This window comes from Tursiops truncatus, chromosome 13 (genome assembly GCF_011762595.2).
Source record: "Tursiops truncatus isolate mTurTru1 chromosome 13, mTurTru1.mat.Y, whole genome shotgun sequence".
Classification (NCBI taxonomy): Eukaryota; Metazoa; Chordata; class Mammalia; order Artiodactyla; family Delphinidae; genus Tursiops; species Tursiops truncatus.
Window position 1 is genome coordinate 83,418,201 of NC_047046.1, and position 18,931 is coordinate 83,437,131.

Here is an 18,931-nt window from a genome sequence, read left to right on the forward strand (position 1 = left end):
CGTACTAGCCCCAAAGTAGTTGCTATTACTTTGGACACTTTTGGAAACATTTCACCATGCGAATTGTGTTTATCCCTCAATTCTCTCACTTCTTTTAGAAGAGATTCATGTTAGTTTCCTTGACCAGTTTTGGAAAGTCAATTTAAATTTCAGCTAAAGCTACCAATTGAAAGAGTTAACACAATAGCTCCTGATCTGTGAAACAATAGAATTGGTGTCATGACCTTTCACACTTGCAAAGCTGTACATTATTCAAAAACATGAATTCCACACAGAAGCAAAATGCTATTAACATTTTAATACATGTTCTCACAATCCAATCTCAATGTATTTTTATAGTGTTTACATTATATTGATTTTTTAAAACAACCAGTTCAATCCATGGCCACTGCAGAGTCAATAACAAAAACATTGATATTCTTTATTGCTAAGTGAGACCGGTACAGGAAAATTGTTTAGGTAATACAGATATCAACTCTTTACCACTCGTAGAACTGGATGCAGTGGGCATGAATCCTAACTCTGTATCTTCTATAGATCCTCTAATGACTGTAAATACCTGCATAGGATTTCTCTATGGGTCTATGTACCTCTACAGGTCTGACACTTACATGAGCCATTCTCAGAGCTTCAAGGTGGTCCGAGGCTGTATGTACTCAGTCCTTCCTTCCTTCCCTCTGTTGACAACTGGAAGACCTGCACTGCTATCTGAAGACATTCCCTGCCTACTCTCACTGCTTCCTCCTTTATCCAAAACACCTCAGGTCCATCTACTCCTATCTTGGTGTCCGCTTCTTAGGCACGACTTATACAGGTCCTTTCCAGCCCGGCCATCTCAGAATATCTAACTTTGTACATGGCCACAGGCTTTCCCTGGGTGAGCTCCCCGGCAGAAAAAGGTGGGAACTGCATTGCGCTTGATGAATTAGTCTCAGACATTCTATAACATCATTCTATAACATCATAACATCATTCTATAACATCATTCTACCGTGATTCACGGATTGAATAAGTCACATGCTCACCCAAATTGAAATGAGACGTTCCAAAGAATTTATAGCATTTATCTAACGACTGCAATGGTGTTTTTGTTTCTCTATACGATTTTAATGCTTTTTATTTTTTCTCTAAACCACAATTTCAATCAGAGGTATTTAAACCATTTTATACATCTGATATTAAGTTTTACTTATATTACATTGTGTCAGAAAATACAAATTACACAATCTATTTAGTGAAAATTTAGAAGTAAACTTAGAGGTGAATACACCATCAATTTTTAAAATATTTCATGGAAACTTTAAGTTGTATATATATTTTTTCTTTTGCTATTATTGATTGGTTAATGTAACCTATGGTATGTTAATAATTTAAAACCTTTTTTGCCAGACTTGCATTTCATCTATTGTATCTGATATATATGGAGCCCTGGTATGTAAACTTTCCATACTATAACTTGATTTTTAATGCTATAATTTAATGTTATGTAATTTGGCCTATGAACATTCATATTTTAACACTTTTCATTACTTTACCTTTTATTGGTCTAATAATATTTTAAATGACTATTTCTTAAATTATATATAGTTTGAAGTTATATTGCTGTTTATACTTTGTGAGTTTGCCAATCACTTTAAATACTTGGGATGTATCTGATGAACAGAGAACAGCTTGACAAAGAAGAAACTGGATTTAGAGGGCTGCTATCTGGCAGATAAAGGATTAAGCAAATAAAGGGAAAGTATAGACAGGAGGGTGAGGAATTTAAAAAGCTAGAGACTTTATAAGGTTCTGCTATGTGAAATGGTGAAGTCAATGAGTAAACAAGAGAGCCAGGAATGTAGGTGGTCAGAAAAAGGATAGAAGATGGAAGCATAAAGGAAAATGAGGTTGGAAGATTCAGAATATTAAACTGGAACACTTGCATGAGAGAATGATACTATTTTCATGTTGACAATTGAGGCTGTACATGTCTCTACACGACTTAGATAAGAGGTTGAGATCACCAGTGGCAACCTGACCTAATTGCTTGTTACAAGGAAACTTTACCTGGGAAAGATAAGACTGGAAACCAATAAATAACTTTACTGTTTGCTTCAGGAAATCCTACCAATCCATTTGCCAAAGACAGTGTAGTCCACCAACTTGGCCAAACAATTCTGTTATCAAGATCAGCTTCAGGACCCTTGCTTAGCAGTTTCCACCAGTCCTAAACTATGTGTCATGAATTCGCCAAATTCTAATTAGTTCCTTGTCTGATAGAAATGCCTTAAAACTCTCATTCTTCCCACCTGCAACACTGTTAAAATTGTCAAGATGGTATTCTTGTTAAAAAGAGTAAGTTCTAATATACTCAGTTTTGATTTATTAACAGATTGCTTAGTGATATTTTTGAGAGTTCAGCAATCTGGTGGTTTCACCAATGCCTACTCAAGACCCCTTTGAAACTTGTAAATAGCGTGTTCCCCTGAGGCCCCTAGAGCTTCAACTGGAGGTCTCTGTCTTGGTGAAGAGAGTCAGACATTGCGTCTGTGCATCAATCTCTCAAATGCTATGTTTAGTTTGTCTCCTAGAAAAGAAAAGCCCTTTTAGCAATCCTTTGATTATGAGATCAGATTGGAAAACTTTAATTCTCAGTAGAAACCTGTCTGCTATTTGTATCTATTGATCCTCAGCATGATTTTGGAACCCTATGAAGGATTTTCATAAGAAAGAGGGATGGGCACAGGACTTGATAAATCTGTTTCTTGATTTTGCCTTGGGACCTGAGGTATTCACAAAGTTTCTCCTTGGACTAGTGTCCTTTTCACAAATTGTATTTCAAGCCAATCATTAACACTCTATGCAAGCTGTTTTAGTGTTGTATTTTGTTCACGACAGTCTGACTCAGGGAGATACATCTTTCCTTTTGCCAGGAAGCACGACCATAAGCCTGGAGACCCAAGACACAAGTGCAAAAGCAAAACTTTCAAGTGACCATTGCCAGACTCGTGAGTTTTTCTCAGTCTAACCCAAATTCCATGACTCTTCTGTCCCAGACTCTTGCCCTTTACATATATGTACACTATAACTCCAATTCAGATGACAATCTGCCTCTTTGTTAACTTTGAACAAAATTGTTCATTTGAGAGAATTCTTAAAATAGAAAGTAAATTTTCGAATACAGTATACAATGGTCTGCAAAGGCAAAATCCTCTAAATCTAAATTCTCTCATAAAATTAAATCCTCTTACGAATATGAGAACACTCTGAATTTTCGTTGTAAGCTCTGATCCCATCCTGAGCTTAGAACCATTGTCAAATACTTTACAAATCCTGTACAAGATAGACTAAAATTTACAGAATAATTTAAAATAATTTTAGGAACATGTAAATCTGGACTTATGAATTTAAATCAGTTTCTTCATATGTTGGTAGAAAACTCCAATGCAAAAAAAAATTGAATAAAAAAGGCAGAGCAGGAACTTCCATGGAAAGATGATGATGATTTTTTAAGAGAAGAGATATACTAATGAGATTTATTTGTTTGTTTTTATATGATTTTTAAATTTTTTATTGTTTCCCTTGGGACAGTCACTTAAACTTTCTGGGCATCAGTTTTCTCATCTGCAAAACGTATGCACCTTATAATGACATTGTGAGTATTAGATATTGATGAGTGTGAACTCCTCAAAGCAATGCTAGTAGTAAAATCCTCAATAAGTATCCACCACTCCTTCTACTACTACTATTTCTTCTATGAAATCTTCATTAAAGATTACATTTTCTGGGCTTCCCCGGTGGCGCAGTGGTTGAGAGTCCGCCTGCCGATGCAGGGGACACGGGTTCGTGCCCCGGTCCAGGAAGATCCCACATGCCGCGGGGTGGCTGGGCCCGTGAGCCATGGCCTCTGAGCCTGCGGGTCCAGAGCCTGTGCTCCGCAACGGGAGAGGCCACAACAGTGAGATGCCCGAGTACCGCAAAAAAAAAAAAAAAAGATTACATTTTCTCATGATGTTTTTAGGCAATAGATTATTTTTCCACAAATCCAAAGAATGAGCATGTTTTCATCTTTGTGGATACTGGGTAAAAAGTAGTGATAACTCATAAACATTAGTCAACCATCCAGACTGAGGTATAGTTTACGGCTCAGCAAAATCATGCTTCCTTTTTTTTCTGTTTTATCTTCCTTCTCTAACTTTCTCCCCGTTTCTTGTCGACTCTGTGCTCATCTAGTTCTCTACTTACCCACAGGACAAATTTTCCATTCATTCTCCTTTTGTGCCTTTTACCCGCTCTCCCATCTCTATTCCTTCTCTGCTGTTACTTCTGGGATTATCCTTTATCCATGGATCTAACTATACTGTTGTATCGCAAACTTTTGTGAAGTGGAAAAAGCATGGGACCTACACTTACTAGTCAGTGGCCTCGATGAAATTACTTACCCAAACACCTTCAAATTTCTAATCTTTGGGAAGAAAAAACAATATTAATAAATACCACGTAGGATCAACTTGAGAGCTAGCAGTGACGGATGTAATACCGGATGAATCTTATGCACCCAATAAACGGTAGTTCTGAGATTGATTCTTCTTAAGATTAATCTTAAATTTCTAAATGAATGTTTATCATACTCTCTACCTGAATATCTGTTTAGAATCTCAAATGCAACACTAATCCTCATTACCAACTCTATTCTTTTTGCTTTTTTCTTATTTATATAAATGCATCATGATATTAAAATTATGCCAGTTGAAAAGCTTGGAATAGTTTTATCCTTTTTTTTTGTCCCTTGAATTCAACCAATTACCAAATACCATTCATTAAAGAAAGAACAGTGACGCTACTATTCTAGTGTCTCTATTCTAATTCTTATGCCTTATATGTTTTATTTACATTATTTCCTTCTACACACAGCTGCCATAATGCCTATTGAGAGAACTTTTCTGATAATAATGACGCTCTCTGCTCAACATTTGCAAAATATCATCATTGTTTACAGAATAAAGTTCATACTAGTAAGCCTGGAATTTCAATTAATCCAGGACCAGAGCTCAACTATTCTTCTTAAAAAATGATTAATTAATTTTTAATATTTATATAATTGGGCTTCCCTGGTGGTGCAGTGGTTGAGAGTCCGCCTGCCGATGCAGGGGACACGGGTTCGTGCCCCGGTCCGGGAAGATCCCACATGCCACGGAGCGGCTGGGCCCGTGAGCCACGGCCACTGAGCTTGCGCGTCCGCAGCCTGTGCTCCGCAATGGGAGAGGCCACAACAGTGAGAGGCCAGCGTACCACACACACACACAAAAAAAATTATATAATTTATTTCTTGTATTTATTTATTTATATACGTTTGGCTGCATCAGGTCTTAGTTGTCAACCATTCTTTTTTTACAACACTTTTACTTTGTGCAACTTATATCAAGTGACAATGACAGTATCCTATAGCGTCTAACTTGTCTATTTGCCTGATAATGCAATAAGTGTTTAATGCCTATCTACTTAAATTTAGAATCTCCACAAAACCTATCAGTGATCTAAATATAAAAGGCAGAATAATCAATTTCTGTTGACCCTTTAAGTACATCTACAAACTAAAATGCAATATAATCAGAAGGATTAAATTAGAAACAAGCATTCCAAGGATTAAGAAAACAAGTAGATTGAATTGCTCATAGCGGTCATAAGTAAGGGAATAGAGCTTAAAAACTAAAAATAATAAATGAAGGACCAGGCTAAATTTGAATTGATAATTTTGTATATTTAATCATATGAAAATATGAACATTATCCTACCCACAAGGTTAACTAGAGGTTTAAAGTACGTTAAGTTCACTTACATAATACCCCAGAATCTTTGTTATAGAAAAGTCAGAAAAAGGCAAGCGTAAGAGTCAGAGATGGTATGTACCAGGATTTATTCAATTTAATTTAAGCTAAATTCTTTCTATTTTTAGATTACATACAATATCCCAGTTAAATACACAGGGATGAGTGGTACCATTGAGTAGGATAAATAAAGTGAAGGCAAAAACTTAAGAAGAAAATATGGAAAGAAAACATGTTGCATGATCAGATTCTAAATGTGGAATCAGCTGGGCATATTGATCCTGTATTAAGTCCTTGAGGCTATGAGGGATTTATAGATGGTTTCTGTCTCTAAAGTTTACACAGAATTCCCTACTCTTTTTAAATCAACACTTTCACTCAAACCACAGACTGCAATTTCAATAAGTGCTGAACTTCACTATTTTGAGATCATTTAAAAACTTCATGATTTCCTCAAATTGTCCAGTGTCTACACAGTCTGCTGCTCTCTAGAAAATACTCCTCACAAACACACACTTGATTTTTATGTGTTATCACTGAAGAAGCCACACACCTACTTCTCATGAAAAATGGGTTTGTTTGTTCTATTAGCGAGATCAGCAGAGCAGTGATGTACTGCTGGAACATGCATGGGGCTCAGGGGACAAATCTAGATCCACTTGGTGTTTGCCAGGGTGAGAGAAGGTTGAAGTCAGTGGCTCCAGTAAGTATCTTTAATTTCACATGTACACTAAAAAAGCAAGTTAGTCAGATTCCACTGAATAACACATATCCGACTAACATGTATGAAAATTTCAAAAATGCTTAGGGATAAATGGCCAAGCAACCATTAAAACTAGCACGTTATTTACAATAAATGTATAATTATAAATCTTATTGATACAGATTCATTTAAAGATTCACATTTGAAAATTTAGAGCAACTTTATAAGGTTCGGCAAGGTTTCTTCAATAAAGGTGGCATTTAAATGATTTGGTGACTTGCATTCAATTCTCCTGGTGAACAATAATTACTCTGACGATGTACAATCATCACATTGAGGAAAATTGTTTCATCCACTTCATTGTCTCCTGATTTTTGTTTGTTATCCAATCTTTCTGACCCCTTTAAAAGTGTGTCTCTGGCTGAGTGATCACTTATATATGTTCTTTCCCTAAACAAAAAGTCTAGTGAATCCATTTATTTATTAATTCATTCATTAGTTACTGAGTGCCTCTTCTGTGCTGATAATACAAAGACAAAGTGAAATGTAGCCTTGCCTTTCTGTCGCCCATATTCCAATGGGGAATGACAGTTCAGTTACAGAGAATCATCAATATAGCACGGGAAGTAGTATGATGCATATATGTCCTGAATAATGAGAATTAGAAACAAAGAAGTTTCTATTTATCCTCATCAGTTTCCTCCCATATAGGTTCTTTCCTCCCATACACAGTTCTTTAAGCAAAAAGCTATGTGTTTGAATAGTGAAGCAGGGAAATTGTTGACATTTCTTTTAAAACGTGAGAACCTAAGGTCAAAACCAATCCAAAACACTTTCAGCTTGCTCCAGCAAAGGCTAATGGGGCAATTAAGGACCAAAAAATATCAAAGTAAATATTACAAATAAGGATCACAGTTATTTTTTAAAAGCTTAATTAAATAAAATATATTTAAATAATGTAATTTCCTGATAAATTCAATAAAATCTTTACCTTTCTTTTTCATTTTTGTAAGTAATCCTAGCTCCTGAATCTTTAAATAAGTTGACATATGTTATAAGGTTGTTAATCATAGACTAAATTTTGGTTTACTAGATAAGAAATATGACTGATTTTTAAAAGTTAATTTCAAGCCAGTCTATTTGGCAAGAAATGAGAAATAATGACAGATGTCTGTTAGCTACCTACCTATATATAGGATAATGTTTAGTATCTTATTCTATGACACCATGTTGATGGTGGTGATAGTAGGGTTTTGTGGAGAAGAGAATGTAATTACAAATTAAAAAGAGAGGATAAATGGTATCTTTGGTTTAACCAGATTGAGTTTTATTACCCGTTCAGGAGTTCTTACCACAAATTTAATTTTTAAGATATTATTAATAGATTATATGAATAGCATAGATAACAGAAACTCTATGTATTGTTTAATTAGTATCAGATTTGACCCATTGAAATAACACCTAAGGACAATTATAAATTACCTTATATTTTTCCTAACATATTTCTCAATAGTGTATTAAGTGATCTAACTGAGTACTGCAATGAAAGTCACAACCAAGACTTATATAAAATTCCTCTTTGTGATAGATTATTGTTCTGAGAAGCTTAAACTTACAATATTCAAAAGAAAATAGTGTAAGTTTAAATGGCATGTTTAATAAGGTAAATCACATAATCATGTCCAGAAAGTCAATAAATACAAACAGTTTAAAAAGTAGAGGAGTGGGATTTCAGGAAGAAGGTAGAATGTCTGTCCAAGGGGCTTTCACTTTACTTGAGCATTTAGTATACCCTATGCTATCAAGGGGTGTCAATCAGAATCCTTTAAGATCTAGGCTGGAATCTACCAAATCCAGGACAGTCGATTTTGTTTGCAAAGGTAGAATCTGGCTGGTAACGAGAAGCTGAGCTATTATAGACTAACTTAGCAAATTCATGTTTTGTAATAAATGCAATGTGGAATCTGATTTATTGTCTGACCTAATCCCAAACAGTGGTTTTCTTACATAACATCACCACCAGCAGCAATACCTAACCATGGAGAACTTCGTGCAGATCAGGATTGTTCTTTACCTTTGGTATATGATTTATTGAATCCTCACTGTGCGTCTAAGATAACTATTATTATTTTTCCCCTTTAACAATTGATAAGATAAAGAAAAGAGGGTAAGTTGCTTAATATCACCCTGTAAGCTGTGGGGCTAGAATTCAGTTTCCAGCAGCCAGGTTTCAAAGGCTTGCTCTCAGCCACTGTGCAGTTGTAAATTAAATGTATTATATATGGCATCTGTCTCTTTTTTTTCCCCTCTCTCTTTGCCCACTGTTCCATTTTGCATATTATTTGAACCCTGCCTATAACTATCTATCTATCTATATTTATCTATCTATCTACTTGTATGTATACTCAAAACTATTGGTTGGTGAAACAAAAAAATTCATATACATTAAGATTAAAATTTATCTTGCATTTAAATTAAATTTTATTAACATATAAATGCTGTTTTGTGTATCCCCCAATGTATCTACTGGGAATACCTGCAGGGGAAAGCATACCATGTTTAGCCAATACCGCATTATGAGCCCAGGAATCTCAGCAAAATTATCACTCGTTCTGTAAAATAGCCAATCCATGTGTTCTTTTCCTGAAATATAGTTGATCATTCTAATTTTTCAAGTAATTATACTTGTTAATTTTAACAATCTCTCAGGTTTGCAAGAGATCTCTATAGACACCGGGAATGTAAGAGTTGTTTATGATCATGCATATCTGAATGAGAATTCAGCTGGCAAAATATTTATATGACTCATTATTATAAGTTTCTATTTGAATGTGTGTACCTTGAAAGGAACAATCAAAGGAGGTGGGGCTAAGCAGGGAACAAAGTCACTGTGCCGGCAGCAAGGGCAGATTCACAAGCTGTGGTGTTGGGTCCTCTACCCTCTGCAAATGCGACCTGGACCCAGGTTAGAAAGCTAACTAAACTTCCCCTGGGGCAACTAACTCAAGAAAGAGGAGGTAGAATTACAGACAAGAGTAAAAATGCAAGTATTTATCCATTTTTAAATCGTATTTCTCCACTGATTACATTTATTCCAAATAATCATCATGCTTTCACAGGAATGCCTGGACTAATATTATTGTATTCATAACTTTACTTCATCGTTCACGGGTTTACTTGATATGAAACTTAGTGTATTTGAGTATTTAGTTAGGGATAAGTGCATCCCAGAGCTGACATTTGCATTGATCCAAAGTCTCAGTTCAGGGCACATTCTCATCCTACAGGTGCAGAAAGTTTGCCAGGCAGAACTGGCTGACTGTTCATGCAACTCATTTCTCTTCTTGCTGAGCTCACAATTTGATGAGCCATACCCAGCCTTTCTTGCCCTGTCCACAACCTGCAGCGCACAGCCAAGGGTTGGGAGCTAAGGTGACGGGTGTGCCTTCCATGCGTGGTCCATGAAAACCCCCCACTCTTATTCCTGTGCCACTGGCTGGGATGGAAATGGCTGGTGAGCAGGCTCATGAGTCGCTGGCTGTAGGCGGATGGAATCCCTGAATCATCTTGTGGGCTCCCTGCCCATAAAAATGTTCATTGAACTGCAATGTGAATCAAAAATAAAACTTTCTTGTGTTAAACCACTGAGATTTCCAGGATTTTTCTCTACAGAAGTTAGTATTAACTGAACCAATTAAGCACTTTAAAAACAATCCTTTTCTAATCTTTAACAATGACTCCCTTGTTCCCCAGAGGCAGCCATTCTAATGAATTTAATAGTCTCTATTTTTTCATATGTCTTCTTATAAATGCACATGTTTGAGGATATCTTAATTTCCTGCAGTGCACTATATGTACAAAATTGTGTTTCTTAATTGTTTTTACTCAGCACTTAAAAAAAAAAATCCACCATGTAACTAATGTGCACGGCTGGAGCATCACTCCTGAGCATTGTTTCGTCCTCCATAATATGCACCTTTCACGTGTGCCTAGCCACACCTCAACCAGATTTCCTGCACCACAAACAACACTGGAAAGAGCATCTCCTTTGTGTCCTGTTACAGAACTATGTTAGGGTTTCCCCTGGGGTTTGCACCCAGGAACAGGATTGCTGGCCGTACGGTATGTGACTTGAATTTAATCTGTGTGGCGTCAAATTGCTCCTCAGAGACTGCAGCAGGAACTTTCTTACCACGGTGCAAGTAGGTTTGTACATTCCTCCCACTTCCTAGTGTATAATGTATTTACCAGCGTAAGAAGTCCAAAGCAATATTACATCGTTCTTTTAATTCGCATTTTTCTAAATACTAATGAGTTTGAGCATCTTAGCATATGCTTGCTATTCTTCTGGGAGTTCCCTTATATAAAGTGCCTGTTTACATCTTCTTTTGACGATTTCCCCATTGAGGTTTTTGTCTTTTTAGCTTAACATTTTCTAGGATTCTCTTATATAAGATATTTGTTCATATCTAATTTTAGACATTGAAAATATCTTTCCCCAGGTTATCCGATGGTTGTGAACAGACTCAACGCATAATCTGAGAATATTACACACATCAAAAATTCTCCTGTGTTACAGGGAGACCAGCTCGGTGCTTTGTGGCCACCTAGAGGGGTGGGGTAGGGAGGGTGGGAGGGAGGGAGACGCAAGAGGGAAGAGATATGGGAACATATGTATATGTATAACTGATTCACTTTGTTAAAAAGCAGAAACTAACACACCATTGTAAAGCAATTATACTCCAATAAAGATGTAAAAAAAAAAATTCTACACTGATAAGAAAACTTTGGATGCTCTAAATTAAACTTCATAAAGAATCTCTTTAAAAAAAAAATTCTCCTGTGTTAGAAACAAGGTAATGTAATTATAATTATGAAAAGAAGTATTGTCTGGACTCACTTTTTTGTCCTGAAGTTGTGTTTTCTTTTAGTAAATAGAGATACTTTCGTTAAGCAAATTTCCTTGATAGCTCATGTAGTGAAATGGTATCCTATGATACGACCTTGCCAAAACTAAAGTTAAAAAAAAGCCTTAAACCACAAAGATTATTTATGTTTAGAAATATTTTATGCATATGATACATGATAGGCATAAATAATATAATTCTACTTATAATACTTTTCTGTCACAGTAAATATTGAAATAAAAAGTAATTTGCTTTATAAATGTTATTCTAGTAAGACTATAGTAACTGTATGATTTTAGGAAAGTTGTATCTTGCAGATCCAAAGTTTTAAAGTGTTTAGATATTATTTATGTTTAGTAGATTAGATAGTTAACCAGTTTCATCTTGCTTTCGAAAATATCACTTGGTTTTGGCCTAATGATTATTCCATTTCAGGACTGAAATTTATCATCACCAAGGTGTTGTTTTTAAGTTGCATATTTAGACAATATGGGTGGTTCAGTTCAACAATCACTACTTCTAAAAACAGTTACAGTATATGAACTCTTGGCAATGAGCTAATACCCACAGCATCAGTGCCCTTCAGCTCATGCTTTCCTTTGTCAGAACTCTAGTAGCACAAGGGTAAGAACCCTGGATGCAAATAGAAGCTCTGATCTTAGCAGCCGTGGTGCCCCATCTTGCTTTTCTGTGCTTCACTTCCTTCTCTTGTTAAATGGGTACAAGAAATCTTCACGTAATATTTATAAGGAACCAATTATGGAACGGGCAAAATATACTTAGAACACTTGGTAACTATTTGACAAATGACAATTATTAATATTTTCAAAAATTTCTCCCATTTCACAGCCAGAAATTTCCCACCTTCCTAAAGAATTCCTCCCTGATCATTTTAGTTTATAAAGATCTCTCCTTCCTCGAAACTTCTGCGCATAGATATGGTTCACAAAGAGTTTAGCATTTGATTATACCCTATATTGTATTCTTCAAAAAATATTATATGGCCATTAATTCTGTTTCATTAAACACATCACAAGTTGCTAAAGATAGAGATCATCTTTTGTACTTTTCTTGTCCTGTATTAGCCACAGTGGAGGTGAGGTAGCGACAGTTTCTGAGTAGCTAACTGTTCTTTACAAAGAACAGCAATTAAGAAATAATTGAAGGGAGTATGTGTGTGTGTTGCAATAATTCTTATTTCATGGAGATTTTTTTTAAGAGACTAGTTTGCAATCTTTTGTAAGGGTGAATATTAAGTCCCATGCCTGTGATCAAGTAATTATTTCTAAGGCAGCATTATAATCTCTTATCTTGATCCTAAGACAGCTAAAAGTGAAGGGTGTATTGATTCTGACCCTCTCCTTGGTCTGTATGACAGTCTCCTATGGTGAGGCACATATTCATGGGCAAATTAAAGGTTCAATAGAACGCTCAAGAAGGATTTTGGTTCCAATGTACTTAAACAAATGTGGTATTGATTTTATTCAGTGTAAGATCAATTCTATATGCTGTCTCTGAACTGCCCCGTGTATAGGGCTTCAATGGCCTAAACAGAAAATCAACAAAATTTTTTACAAATCTTCTCTCTTTGGAAAAAAAAGGGTTTCTTTCAACAAAATCCTTGAGATCGAAGGGTGAGCAATATGGAGAGACAAGAAAAGGGAAAACTGTTAAATTGGAAAGCAGGGTTTGATCTTGAAATGACTCAATGATTTCCCATAATGATGCTTCCTGTCTTAAGACCAATTCTTTTCCCACACAGCTTTTCAAATATTCTAACAAGTGGAACAGACAATTTGAGTCCTTTGATTAAGATCTGTCAAAAGTGCCATGTGCCTATCTTAACGCAGACTCCTCAGCGTGGCGTCTGAGGCCCTTCATGAACATACTCTGCTCCCAATTCATGTTTTGCCTCCATCTGAAAAGACCATGACGTAACACCAGGTGGCTCAGCCTGCAGGACTCAGAACAGGACTGTCTCTAGGTTTGCTGCGTTTTGCACACTTTTGTTCCTCTGCCTGGGACATCCTTACCTCTTTTCTCCAAGATTTATTCCCAATTTGTTCTTTAATGGTCAGGTAATCAGCTCTGCTTAAAATCCTCTTCTAATGACTAGGACCACTCCTTCCCAAGGACCCCCTTCAAATCCTCCCCCCAAGTTTCATGGGTATATTTACCAGTACCCATGTTTCATCGTAGTACCTATCAAACAGTGTTGTAGTTATGTGTGGGTCTCTCACACCTCCTTTAGACAAGGACTCTCTTCTTTCGTACCTCAATTTACAAGTCCTAACCTTACTCCAGACTCATAATAAATGTTCAATAGATGCTGGTTGATTAAATGACTTAACTAAATAGCTTTGCATAAAACTGGTGACTTGTACGGAGACTAAAGAGATGAATGATAATACTGTACACCTTTATACCCTTGCTTTATCTTAAACTATTTAAACCACATTACAGAGAAAAAAGAAAAGAGCACCATCAGACTTTATATGTAGAATAAAAACAAAGAAATATGTACCCAAGACCATGTCAGTGTAGAGAAGGGAAAATAAAGCTCCTCTACCTTTCTAGGTTCGTGGTTGAGATCCCCTTGTAATAAAAGACTGATTAACAGGAGAAAAGCAAACAGAAATTTAATAACATGTATACCTCCAGTATAAATGAGCAATACTGAAGTATACTCATGAAAGCTGAATAACTCCCCAAAATGACCCAAGCCACCACCTTAAATACCACATCCGGCTAAAGGCAAAAGATGTAGGGGGCTTGGGTAGGGAGCCAGTTTGGGGAGGTTATCAAAAAGCCGGAGCAAACAAGCATAAGGTTGTTGTATACATTTAAGCCATTGCCTTCTTTACTGATAAGATTTTCTAGAGACTTAGTCATCTTCTTCCTGGTACAAAGAAGGAGAGACCCTTACACATGAAGATTTCTCTTATAAATGTAAATGAGTCATACAAAAAGGGTAATTTCTACTGTTTTCAGAGCTTCTCCTGTGTCTGTCGTTTCCTAAAAATAACCAGCCCCAAATAATCCTTATGCCAAAGAGGCATATTTTGGGGTGGCATATGCTGCTCCCCTTTGTCAGTAAGCAATGACAATCAGCTACCCCTCTTCCAGAAGAGCCCTTTCACCTCTCCCATACACTGGAGCCTTAGACATCAATTTCTTACAGCTCTTAATAACGGAAAAACACAAACGCAAAAAGTTGATAAAACTCCATAAAGTTTTGGCACCAAAGCCATTTAAATGAGGACGGATGAGAAAAAGTAATGCAAAGATATCAATGAATGAAAGAGAGTAGGCCACACACACAAATGAAAAGAGTCAAACTTCCTGTGAGACTTCAGGATAAATAAATTACAGAATTTACATAAAGAGCTAGTATCCTTCAAAAATTTTTGAATAAAAATAAAAGCTTCACAAAATAAAGATAAAAGCTTTATGTACAATACTGGGGAATGGTAAGCTGTCATGAAAACTATATCTATGCATGTAACATAGTTGGGGACAAAACATTAATTAAGTGGAAGAAAGACCGCTCATCTTAGAATACTGAATGGCAGAGGAAGTGAGAAGCTGCCACAAGTCTATGGTTTACTGAACTCATTTAGAAATGTGAGTTTTATTTTGTTCATTTGTTTGATTTTTAATGATTACCAGTGAAATTTTATCATAACTACAATTATTATCCTTATCTACTTGATGTAATTCTAATGGCTCTGAAATATACAGCACCAATAGCAGCTTTATTGTAACATCCTTTTCCCCAATTACTACATTTAGAGCTGTAGTGAATTACAGAGACTAAATTGCAAACTGCACTTAGGAATCTATGTATTCAGCAATGAAACTTAATTATATCCAGATAAGAATATATTATAGCAGATTATCTTAATGGTCAAAAGGGTCTAGAATTAATAAAATGTCAAAATAAAGGGTCCATGTTTAGCCTAACATGATTTTTAGCATTTTATTTGGAATTTATTAGATCTATGTTCCTTTCCTAATCATATTCAAAATAAAATCAATATGCAAATTTTGATGCGATAATACACTTCATCTCAAATTCATCTCTTGATATTTCTGAAACTAGAGAACATGGCAAACAGTTAACTAAAAGTGTGAGTAGTGAACCTACATACATGAATATTAAACATTCTCTTTGGGTCCCTAAAAGCAGCCTAAATTAAATACTACATAAGAAAAAAATGGTGCCCAATGAAGGCATTCTGTTGGCTAAATCGAACACACAGATGAAAGGCAGGGAAATTTATTTAGAAAACTGGAACATAGACAAAAAATGTGAGTATTTCAAGGTCAGCTGTCTCTCATTTAATAAAATCGGTCAAGTTATCCTTCTTTGCCCCACTTCTGCTCCCTTTTTTCAGTGTCCACTTTGACGGTTTTCTTACAACCTGCAACTAGGTCCCCGGAACCCTGTCACTGACCTTTGATACCCAGCCCTGCCTGTTGCCAACAACCTATGTCCTGGTGACACAGACCCCCTGCAGCAGTACATTACCAAGTGCATTTTCTGTGTGTTACAATTCTCTCCAGATCCATTTCCTCTCCTTCAAATGCCTGCCCTCCACTTAGCTAACCTGACAACTACATTCAAAGAGCTAATCTTTTCCTTTCTTTTTATTAGTGTTCCTGCCTTTGATGTCATCTTTTTCTTTCCTACATTCCCCTTTCTTTAGTCCCTTCCTTTAAGACTTCCTTCTCTCTTTCTTCCAACCAATTCTATCATCCCTCAGAGAATATGTGATGGGTAGCAATTATGTATCCCAGCCACTAACTGCTGGAGATACAAGGGGATTGGTTAGATGTGGTTTCTGTGCACATGAAACTTAGAGTCTGCTGAGGAAGACCCATGACAAGCTGGTAAACAACCATAATCAAATGATAGAGTGATAAAATCTACACGAATTAAGAAGTACGATAAGACAATAAGGAAAGCTTCTTTTAGACGTCAGAAAGTTGCTTGCTCAGCTCCTATGAACCGCTCTGTCTGGGGTTCCCTGCACCGACACCTACACCAGTTTTCATCTGACTACTGTTTGTTTCCCATTATAATGAATCTCAAGGTGGGCCTCATTCACTTACTTAATAAAAGAAATATTAAGAAGTTATTATGTTTCTGAAATTTTGCTACAATTAGAAAATAAAAGAGCCATTGACCCTGCATCAAGAATTCAAGATTCAAGAATGCACAGGGGTCAATCAGGCAGGGAAGTACCAGTCAGAAGGAGTAGTGAAATTGAAATCTTAGAGCCAGAAATAAGCATGGTAAAAATGAGAAAGTCAAAAATGTCTTATGTGTAAGAGTGGGTATAAGAGGGAGTATTGCTTGATATGAGGAGATTCAGTTCTTTAGGGAAGTCTCATGTTTCTGCATGTCTATGCTTACAGGATACCATTTTTTTCCAGACTATCTTTTCAAGGATGCTTGTATAGCAAAGGCCTCAGAAGATAGAGGCAGTGTCTCCCCTTGGAGCAAAAGGTAACTAATCCTACTCTTCAGTATAAAAGATAAGGGTTCTTGACAAGCAGAGGCAGATGTAGCCAACTCACGTGGGACTTGAGAAATGTGTAAAAGATGTTGGAACTTATTTAGGACTGAGGAAGCATCAATATGTTGCAATGAAACATCATAATAAGATTTGTGTCTTTTAAAGAGCATTCTGGTTGAGTAAATATTGAGAGAAGTTGGGAAAGAGGGAAAGTTTGGGGTATTTGCGGTCTCCCACTGGAAAAATTGAAGGGGAGATGAATGAAAGACCATCAAGCTGAAGAAGGAGATTTAAGAAGGACAAATAGTTTGATGAATTAATAAAAATAAAGCTAAGGAAGTAGATACACTTTCTGAGAGAGAGAGAGAGAGTGAGGCCAGAGCACAGCTGTGAATAATTCTATTCTGGATCTAAAGTTCTTATAAAGGGCAGTCCACTTTGAGCTTTCACAGCAACTGTGAGGACTTTCTTCTTGGAGTTCAGAGCACTGTGGTCTTGAAAGTATGTGCTAAGGTATCTTTTTTCTCCGTGGATAGACTGGAAGCTCTTCCACCATATCTCATTTGTCTTTATATCTTGCGCAATATCTTAACATAGTAGGCATTCATTTAGTTCCTACTGAAATTTACTGAAATAACATCCATGCTTTTTCTGCAGATAAGTTTTGTAGATATAATTCTTTATGCCAAAATGTGCACTAAGTTGGTGGAGGGTACTTAGTGTTGTGTGCTTGGAATCATGTAATTCTAAATACAGAGACAATAACTGATTGTGCCCACATTCAGGACTACCCCTCTTAGGTTCCTAAATTTCTTTTGTTTTTATGATTCCCGTTCAATTATCTAAATAATTCCCCATTATGTACTTAGACACAGCAGTGGTTCTAGACAGGAATAAAATGTGCCTCTAAGGAGCCGTATAAAAGAAAAGCTTTGAAAAATGACAATTAACAAAAATACCCTTTTTCTAATTTTAAAAGTTATCCACAAACTGTTATTTCTTTTTGTGTAATTGTACAACGTTATTGTGATGTGAGTGAAATTCAGGTACAATATATAGCATTTTATTTTATGTGTTTTGGTTAGATTTTAGTCCTATCATGCTTTTAAAATCACTTCAAATTATATTTTAATATTCAACCTGCTTTTCTGAGTTTCATATTTTTAATATGTCCTAAATGGTGTCCTTGCCTACTATTCCTTATCCAAGTGCTGGGTTAGGAATGCAACATTCTATACGTCAAGAGAACTATAGAAAATAATAATTATCTGTGCAAAATATGTGACAATTTGAAGGCTGGTAGATACAAATAGGAAGAGGGAATAGAGAAAGTAAGAATTAAATCACCAAAAGTGGTGTTCATCTATCAATGATAATTTTATCTATAATAATCCTTACTTTGACGATTATGACCTATTATACACCCTTGAGGTTTAACAAACTCCTTCTCTATAGCTTGACGGGTTTCTGTAACCATTTATACCAAGGATGTTACCAGAACCTCAGAAGCTCGTGTATGTTCCCACTGAATCACTAACTCTGCCTTCAAAACACATAATGTGTTTTTGTCTCCAGTTGTAGTTCACACTTTTTTAACATTTAAAGGTATATTTTATTTTTTAATTTACTATCATTTCTATTTAGGACCTCAAAATTTTTTCTTGAATAAATGTGGGTAGGTCAGTTATATTTACCATGACTTCTATATCAGGATACATATTTATTATATCAAGGGGCTGTTGACTGACAACGTTGAGGCTCACTGTTCTGGTTCTGGGTTTTGAGCTGATCCAGATTCTTCATTTACTTAGTGAGCAGCTTTTTAACGGCATTCCTTACTATTGAACTTCCCAACATATCAAAGATGGATCTCAAACACATCTTCCTAGGAATGGTCCATGTTCCAATGCAAGTTTGACAATTTTTTCCCTAGGCACAGGCTTTTAACCCAAAAAATTACAAAGGGCAATATTTGTAAAGCTACACAGA